The sequence below is a fragment of the Arachis stenosperma genome, chromosome 1 (assembly GCF_014773155.1).
Source record: "Arachis stenosperma cultivar V10309 chromosome 1, arast.V10309.gnm1.PFL2, whole genome shotgun sequence".
Taxonomy (NCBI): Eukaryota; Viridiplantae; Streptophyta; class Magnoliopsida; order Fabales; family Fabaceae; genus Arachis; species Arachis stenosperma.
The window spans coordinates 16,918,362-16,926,430 of record NC_080377.1 but is presented as its reverse complement, the minus strand read 5'-3'; the positions used below and the strand labels follow the sequence as shown (position 1 = coordinate 16,926,430).

General features: G+C 39.8%; 1 non-coding gene across 1 annotated transcript; it reads right to left on the bottom strand.

Moving 5' to 3' along the window:
* Window positions 1-7,134: 7,134 nt before the first annotated feature.
* Window positions 7,135-7,238, bottom strand: LOC130948635 (small nucleolar RNA R71). The gene has a single exon (XR_009073133.1). It is a non-coding gene; the product is annotated as a small nucleolar RNA R71 (small nucleolar RNA).
* Between the last annotated feature and the right edge of the window lie 831 nt (window positions 7,239-8,069).

The following is an 8,069-nucleotide window of genomic DNA, read 5'->3' as shown; positions in this document are numbered from 1 at the left end:
GCCAATTACTGGAATATCAATGGTCAGGCAACAACAAGATGATCCACATAAGAGGAGAGCACAGGAAGCCCTCCCAGAGCTACCTCAATTCGAATTTTGGGAACATCTTGAAGCATCTATCTCTAACTTGCAAGAAGCTATGGATCAAATAAAGGAAGAACAGAATAATCAAAGTAGCATGCTTTGCAAACTGCTCAAAGAACAGGAGGAGCAAGGGCGTGATCTAAGGGAGCTGAAGCGCCAAAAATTAATCCTTGAACAACACCCCAGAGATTAGAGGAACACTTCCTTCCTCAAAACAACAGGTTGCTGAGTTCCAATTTTCCTGCTTTAATTTAGTGATAGCGTTTTTTTTTTTATTTGAAATTCACCTTAGGAGATATTTAGTAGTAATTAGTATGTCTATTTTGATTTTATTTCCAATTAAGCTATAGTTTATTTTTCTCATCATCATCAGGCATGAATAAAGTAGTAGATTTTATTTTAGAATAAAGAAGTAATCTATATTTTTCGAGTTCTTAATAATAAATTTATAATTAATTATATGTGGTGGCAATACTTTTGTTCTCTGAATGAATGCTTGAACAGTGCATAAATTGTATTTTGAATTTGATGAATATTGGCTCCTGAAAGGATGAAGATGATTCTTAAAGCAAGAAAAAGCAGTTCAAAAAAAAATATATATATATATATAATTACAATCAAAGGAATAAAAGCCAAGCAGCCCTTAAAACCAAAAGGCAAGGGTAAAAAGGATCCAAGGCTTTGAGCATCTATGGATAGGAGGGCCCAAGGAAATAAAATCCAGGCCTAAGCGGCTAAATCCAGCTGTCCCTAACCATGTGCTTGTGTCATGGAGGTCCAAGTGAAAAGCTTGAGACTGAGTGGTTAAAGTCGTGATCCAAAGCAAAAGAGTGTGCTAAGAGCTTTGGACACCACTGACTGGGGACTCTAGCAAAGCTGAGTCACAATCTGAAAAGGTTCACCCAGTTATGTGTCTGTGGCATTTATGTATCCGGTGGTAATACTGGAAAACAAAGTGCTTAGGGCCACAGCCAAGACTCATAAAATAACTGTGTTCCCGCTCATCTAATAAATCTGAGCCTCATTTAAAACCGCTATCTAATAAATCTGAGCCTCATTTAAAACTCAAAAATTTATTACTTCTTATTTCTGTTAGAACCTATTTTATTCATCTAGTTGCTTGAGGACAAGCAACAGTTTAAGTTTGGTGTTGTGATGAGCGGATATTTTGTACGCTTTTTGGGGGTAATTTCATGTAGATTTTAGCATGTTTCAGTTAGTTTTTAGTAAAATAATATTAGTTTTTAGGCAAAAATCATATTCTGGACTTTACTATGAGTTGTGTGTTTTTCTGTGATTTCAGGTATTTTCTGGCTGAAATTGAGGGAGCTGAGCAAAAATCTGACTTAGGCTGAAAAAGGACTGCTGATGCTGTTGGATCCTGACCTCCCTGCACTCGAAATGGATTTTCTGGAGCTACAGAAGTCCAATTGGCGCGCTCTCAACGGCGTTGGAAATTAGACATCCAGGGCTTTCCAGCAATATATAATAGTCCATACTTTGCGCAAGGATAGAGGACGTAACTTGGCGTTGAACGCCAAGTACATGCTGCTGTCTGGAGTTAAACGCCAGAAAAACGTCATGATCCGGAGTTGAACGCCCAAAACACGTCAAAACCTGGAGTTTGACGCCAAGAAAGGCCTTTACACGTGGAAAGCTTTAGTCTCAGCCCCAGCACACACCAAGTGGGCCCCAGAAGTGGATTTCTGCACCAATTATCTTAGTTTATTCATTTTTCTGTAAACCTAGGTTACTAGTTTACTATTTAAACAACTTTTACAGACTTATCTTGTACCTCATGACATTTTCAGATCTGAATTACATACTTTGTGACGGCATGAGTCTCTAAACTCCATTGTTGGGGGTGAGGAGCTCTGCAGCGTCTCGATGATTTAATACAATTCCTTTGTTTTCCATTCAAACACGCTTGTTCTTGTCTAAGATGTTTATTCGCGCTTAACTGTGAAGAAGGTGATGATCCGTGACACTCATCACCTTCCTCAACCCATGAACGTGTGCCTGACAACCACCTCCGTTCTACATCATTGAATGAATATCTCTTAGATTCCCCAACAGAATCTTCGTGGTATAAGCCGGATAGATGGCGGCATTCATGAGAATCCGGAAAGTCTAAACCTTGTCTGTGGTATTCCGAGTAGGATTCCGGGATTGAATGGCTGTGACGTGCTTCAAACTTTAACCTGCTGGGCGTTAGTGACCGCAAAAGAGGGATTCTATTCCAGTAGGAGCGGGAACCAACCGGTGATTGGCCGTACTGTGACAGAGCGTGAGCATTAGCTTTCACTGCGAGGATGGGAAGTAGCCATTGACAACGGTGACACCCTACATAGAGCTTGCCATGGAAGGAACCTGCGTGTGAGAAGAGGATTCCAAGGAAGAGTTGAAGTTCAGAGGACAAAGCATCTCCAAAACCCCAACATATTTCTCATTACTGCCTAACAAGTAACGCTGTTCTTCTCTTTTACTCCTCTAATCAAATCTGGTAATTTCACTTTTAATCCAAGTAATCCTATTAACATCCTGACTAAAATTAATAGAATAAATATTGATTGCTTCAAACCAATAATCTCTGTGGATTCGACCCTTACTCACGTAAGGTATTACTTGCACGACCCAGTACACTTGCTGGTTAGTTGAACGGAGTTGTGTTCACTCGTGCCAATTTCTAAAATCCAATTACAAGGAAAAAGGATCACAATTTCGTCCACCAACAATCAACATGAAGACGGTTATACAATGTATGAATCAGAGCCAGTGTCCCACCACGACGCCTTGATGCTGGCATTACCTCCACCTTGAAAGAAAACAAATGCCCCCCACAGGGAAGGAACATTAGGAAACCCTCATCGCGGTGCATTCATTCGGAGGTCCACCCGTCAGAAGATGAAGAACCGCTCCATCCAACAAAAATATTAGGGTTAGTTCACGGCCACCTCAGACGATTAGAATAGCTTGAGCTAGAGGCTGAGCGACAACGAGAAGCAGAACAGGAATTATGAAAAGAAGTGCGATGATGAAAAGAGTTGGAGAAAAAGCTTTTGAGGTTAGAAACCAACCTCCAAAGATAGAGTAATAGAACAGATCGAGAGGAAAGCCCTCTTGGAGGTGAAGATCCATTTGTTGAAGAGATCATGCGAGCCAGGGTTCCTCAAAACTTCACTATCGACATGGATCTTTATGATGGAATGGCTAATTATAGGCATCACCTCAGTAATTTCAAAACTCGGATGTACCTAGCTGATGCTTCTGATACAACTCATTGCAAAGCCTTCCCGACAACTATGACTAAAGCTGTAATGAAATGGTTCTACAACTTACCACGCAAGTCGGTAACTTGCTTTGATGACCTGGTGATGAGCGGATAATTTGTACCCTTTTTGGCATTATTTTTAGTATGTTTTTAGTAGTTTGAGTTGAGTTTTTAGTATATTTTTATTAGTTTTTAGCTAAAATTCACTTTTCTGGACTTTACTATGAGTTTGTGTGTTTTTCTGTGATTTCAGGTATTTTCTGGCTGAAATTGAGGGACCTGAGCAAAAATCTGATTCAGAGACTGAAAAGGACTGCAGATGCTGTTGGATTCTGACCTCCCTGCACTCGAAGTGGATTTTCTGGAGCTACAGAAGCCCAATTGGCGCGCTCTCAATGGCGTTGAAAAGTAGACATCCTGGGCTTTCCAGCAATATATGATAGTCCATACTTTGCCCAAGATTTGATGGCCCAAACCGGCGTTCAAAGTCACCCTCAGAATTCCCAGCGTTAAACGCCGGAACTGGCACCAAAATAGGAGTTAAACGCCCAAACTGGCATAAAAGCTGGCGTTTAACTCCAAGAAGAGTCTCTACACGAAAAATGCTTCATTGCTCAGCCCAAGCACACACCAAGTGGGCCCGGAAGTGGATTTTTATGTCATTTACTCATCTTTGTAATTCTTAAGCTACTAGTTCCCTATAAGTAGGACCTTTTACTATTGTATTTTCATCTTCGGACATCTAGTTCTTAGATCAGATCTTGGTTCTTCTGGTTCCCTCTCTGGGGCCGAAGCCAATGATCACTCTTGTTCTTATGTATTTTCAACGGTGGAGTTTCTACACACCATAGATTAAGGTGTGGAGCTCTGCTGTACCTCGAGTATTAATGCAATTACTATTGTTCTTCTATTCAATTCCGCTTGTTCTTTGTTCAAGATATCACTTGTTCTTCAACTTGATGAATGTGATGATCCGTGACACTCATCATCATTCTCACCTATGAACAAGTGACTGACACCACTCTTGTTCTACAAGCAATCAAGGCTCTAGTGTTTATCTCTTGGATTCCTGATACACGATGCATGGTTGATCGCCTGACAACCGAGTGCTCGCCTGACAACCGAGCTAGCCATTCCGTGAGATCAGAGTCTTCGTGGTATAGGCGAGAACTGATGGCGGCATTCAAGAGAATCCGGAAGGTCTAACCTTGTCTGTGGTATTCTGAGTAGGATTCAATGATTGAATGACTGTGACGTGCTTCAAACTCCTAGCAGGCGGGGCGTTAGTGACAGACGCAAAAGAATCGATGGATTCTATTCCGGCCTGACTGAGAACCGACAGCTGATTAGCCATATGCTGTGACAGAGCATAGGAACATTTTCACTGAGAGGATGGGAGGTAGCCACTGACAACGGTGAAACCCTTGCATAAGCTTGCCATGGAAAGGAGTAAGAAGGATTGGATGAAGACAGTAGGAAAGCAGAGAGACGGAAGGGAAAGCATCTTCATACGCTTATCTGAAGCTCTCACCAATGATATACATAAGTATCTCTATCTTTATCTTTATGCTTTATTCGTATATCACCTTACCCATTTGAGTCTGCCTGACTAAGATTTACAAGGTGACCATAGCTTGCTTCATACCAACAATCTCCGTGGGATCGACCCTTACTCGCGTAAGGTTTATTACTTGGACGACCCAGTGCACTTGCTGGTTAGTTGTGCAAAGTTGTGTAGTGATCACAATTTCGCGCACCAAGTTTTTGGCGCCGTTGCCGGGGATTGTTCGAGTATGGACAACTAACGGTTCATCTTGTTGCTTAGATTAGGTATTTATTTTTTTCAGAGTTCTTAAAGAATGAATTCTAGTGTTTCAAGGTGATGTTCTTATCATCACCAAAGCTGATTGATCCTCATCAATTTAGCTCTAGAATCCAATGTCCTGCTGAAGCTTGGCTAGCTATGTCTAATTCCTTTAGACTAAAGCTTTAGACTAACATTGCATGATTCCTGGAATTCTCATTAAGAATTTTGATACCTTTATTTTCTTTTCCACTTAATTTTCGAAAAAGCACAAAAAAATTATAAAAATCATAAAAACCAAAAATATTTTTTGTTTAAGTCTAGTGTCTCGTTTTAAGTTTGGTGTCAATTGCATGTTTCTGTTCTTCTTGCATTTTTCGAATTTATGCATGTGTCTTCATTAATCTTCAAGTTGTTCTTGATGATTTCCTTGTTTTGATCTTTGAATTCTATTGACTTGAGTATTTCTGTTGTTTGTCATATGCATTCTCATTTTGTTAGTGTCAATAGTATACAAACTGCTAAGTTTGGTGTCTTGCATGCATTGTTATTTGATTTTGGTTGCATTTTTTATTATTAAAAATCCAAAAATATTTCTAATTTATGTCTTTTCAAGTCAATAATACAGAGAATTGAAGATTCAGAACATGCTGCAGAGGAATTATACAGAAAAAGCTGGGCGTTCAAAACGCCCAGTGAAGAAGGACAGACTGGCGTTTAAACGCCAGCCAGGGTGCCTGGTTGGGCGTTTAACGCCCAAAAAGGTAGTGCATTGGGCGTTAAACGCCAGAATGTGCACCATTCTGGGCGTTTAACGCCAGGATGGCACAAGGGGGAGGATTTTGTTTTCAAAATCAATTTCTTTCCTTTTTCAAAGATACTTGCTATCAATTAATGATTTGATTCAACATTTCAAGTATGTTACCTTTTCTGTTGAGAAAGGTTTAATGTTTGAATCATATCTTTTCTTGTTAGGCAAGTCATTAATTTTTAAAATAAAATCTTTTCAAATTGTTTTCAAAATCATATCTTTTCAATCATATCTTTTTAAAACCATAACTTTTCAATCATATCTTTTTAATCACATCTTTTTCAAAACAGTTTTTAATCATATCTTTTTGATTTCTAATTTCAAAATCTTTTTCAAAAATTACTTGATTTCTTTCCCACTCTTGATTTTCGAAAATCAATTAAAGTTTTTCAAAAATGTTTTTCAAAATATTTCACTTGATTTTCGAAAATTTCTTCCTCTCTTCCCACATCCTTCTATTTATGGAGTACTACCCCTTCTCAATGCACAATTCGAACTCTATCTAATTAAGTTCGAACTCTTCTACCTCTTCTTTCTATTTTTCTGTTCTTCTGACACCTCAAGGAATCTCTATACTGTGACATAGAGGATTCCATATTTTCTTGTTCTCTTCTCTTTCTTATGAGCAGGAGCAAAGACAAAGGCATTCTTGTTGAAGCTGACCCTGAACCTGAAAGGACCTTGAAGCGAAAGCTAAGAGAAGCTAAGGCACAACTCTCTGTAGAGGACCTAACCGAATTCTTCAAAGAAGAAGAACACATGGCAGCCGAAAACAACAACAATGCCAACAATGCAAGGAAGGTGCTGGGTGACTTTACTGCACCTACTCCCGACTTCTATGGGAGAAGCATCTCTATCCCTGCCATTGGAGCAAACAACTTTGAGCTTAAGCCTCAATTAGTTTCTCTAATGCAACAGAATTGCAAGTTCAATGGACTTCCATTGGAAGATCCTCATCAGTTCTTAGCTGAATTCTTGCAAATCTGTGACACTGTCAAGACTAATGGGGTTGACCCTGAGGTCTACAGACTTATGCTATTCCCTTTTGCTGTAAGAGACAGAGTTAGAACATGGTTGGACTTACAACCTAAAGAAAGCCTGGACTCATGGGAAAAGCTAGTCAATGCCTTCTTGGCAAAGTTCTTTCCACCTCAAAAATTGAGTAAGCTTAGAGTGGAAGTCCAAACCTTCAGACAGAAGGATGGAGAATCCCTCTATGAAGCTTGGGAAAGATACAAACAATTGATCAGAAAATGTCCATCTGACATGCTTTCTGAATGGAGCATCATAGGTATTTTCTATGATGGTCTCTCTGAACTATCCAAGATGTCTTTGGATAGCTCTGCTGGAGGATCTCTTCATCTGAAGAAGACGCCTACAGAAGCTCAAGAGCTAATTGAAATGGTTGCAAATAACCAATTCATGTACACTTCTGAAAGAAATCCTGTGAACAATGGGACAAGTCAGAAGAAAGGAGTTCTTGAGATTGATGCTCTGAATGCCATATTGGCTCAGAACAAGATATTGACTCAACAAGTCAATTTGATTTCTCAAAGTCTGTCTGGAATGCAAAATGCACCAAGCAGTACTAAGGATGCTTCATCTGAGGAAGAAGCCAATGATCCTGAGAACCCTTCAATGGAAGAGGTGAATTACCTAGGAGAACCCTATGGAAACACCTATAATTCTTCATGGAGAAATTACCCAAATTTCTCATGGAAGAATCAAGAGAGACCTCAACAAGGTTTCAACAACAATAATGGTGGAAGAAACAGGTTTAGCAATGGCAAGCCTTTTCCATCATCTTCTCAGCAATAGACAGAGAATTCTAAGCAGAACCCCTCTGACTTAGCAACCATGGTCTCTGATCTAATCAAAACCACTCAAAGTTTCATGACTGAAACAAGGTCCTCCATTAGAAATTTGGAGGCACAAGTGGGACAGCTGAGCAAGAAAGTTACTGAACTCCCTCCAAGTACTCTTCCAAGTAACACAGAAGAAAATCCAAAAGGAGAGTGCAAGGCCATCAACATGGCCGAATTTGGAGAGGAAGGAGAGGAAGTGAACGCCACTGAGGAAGACCTCAGTGGGCGTGCAAT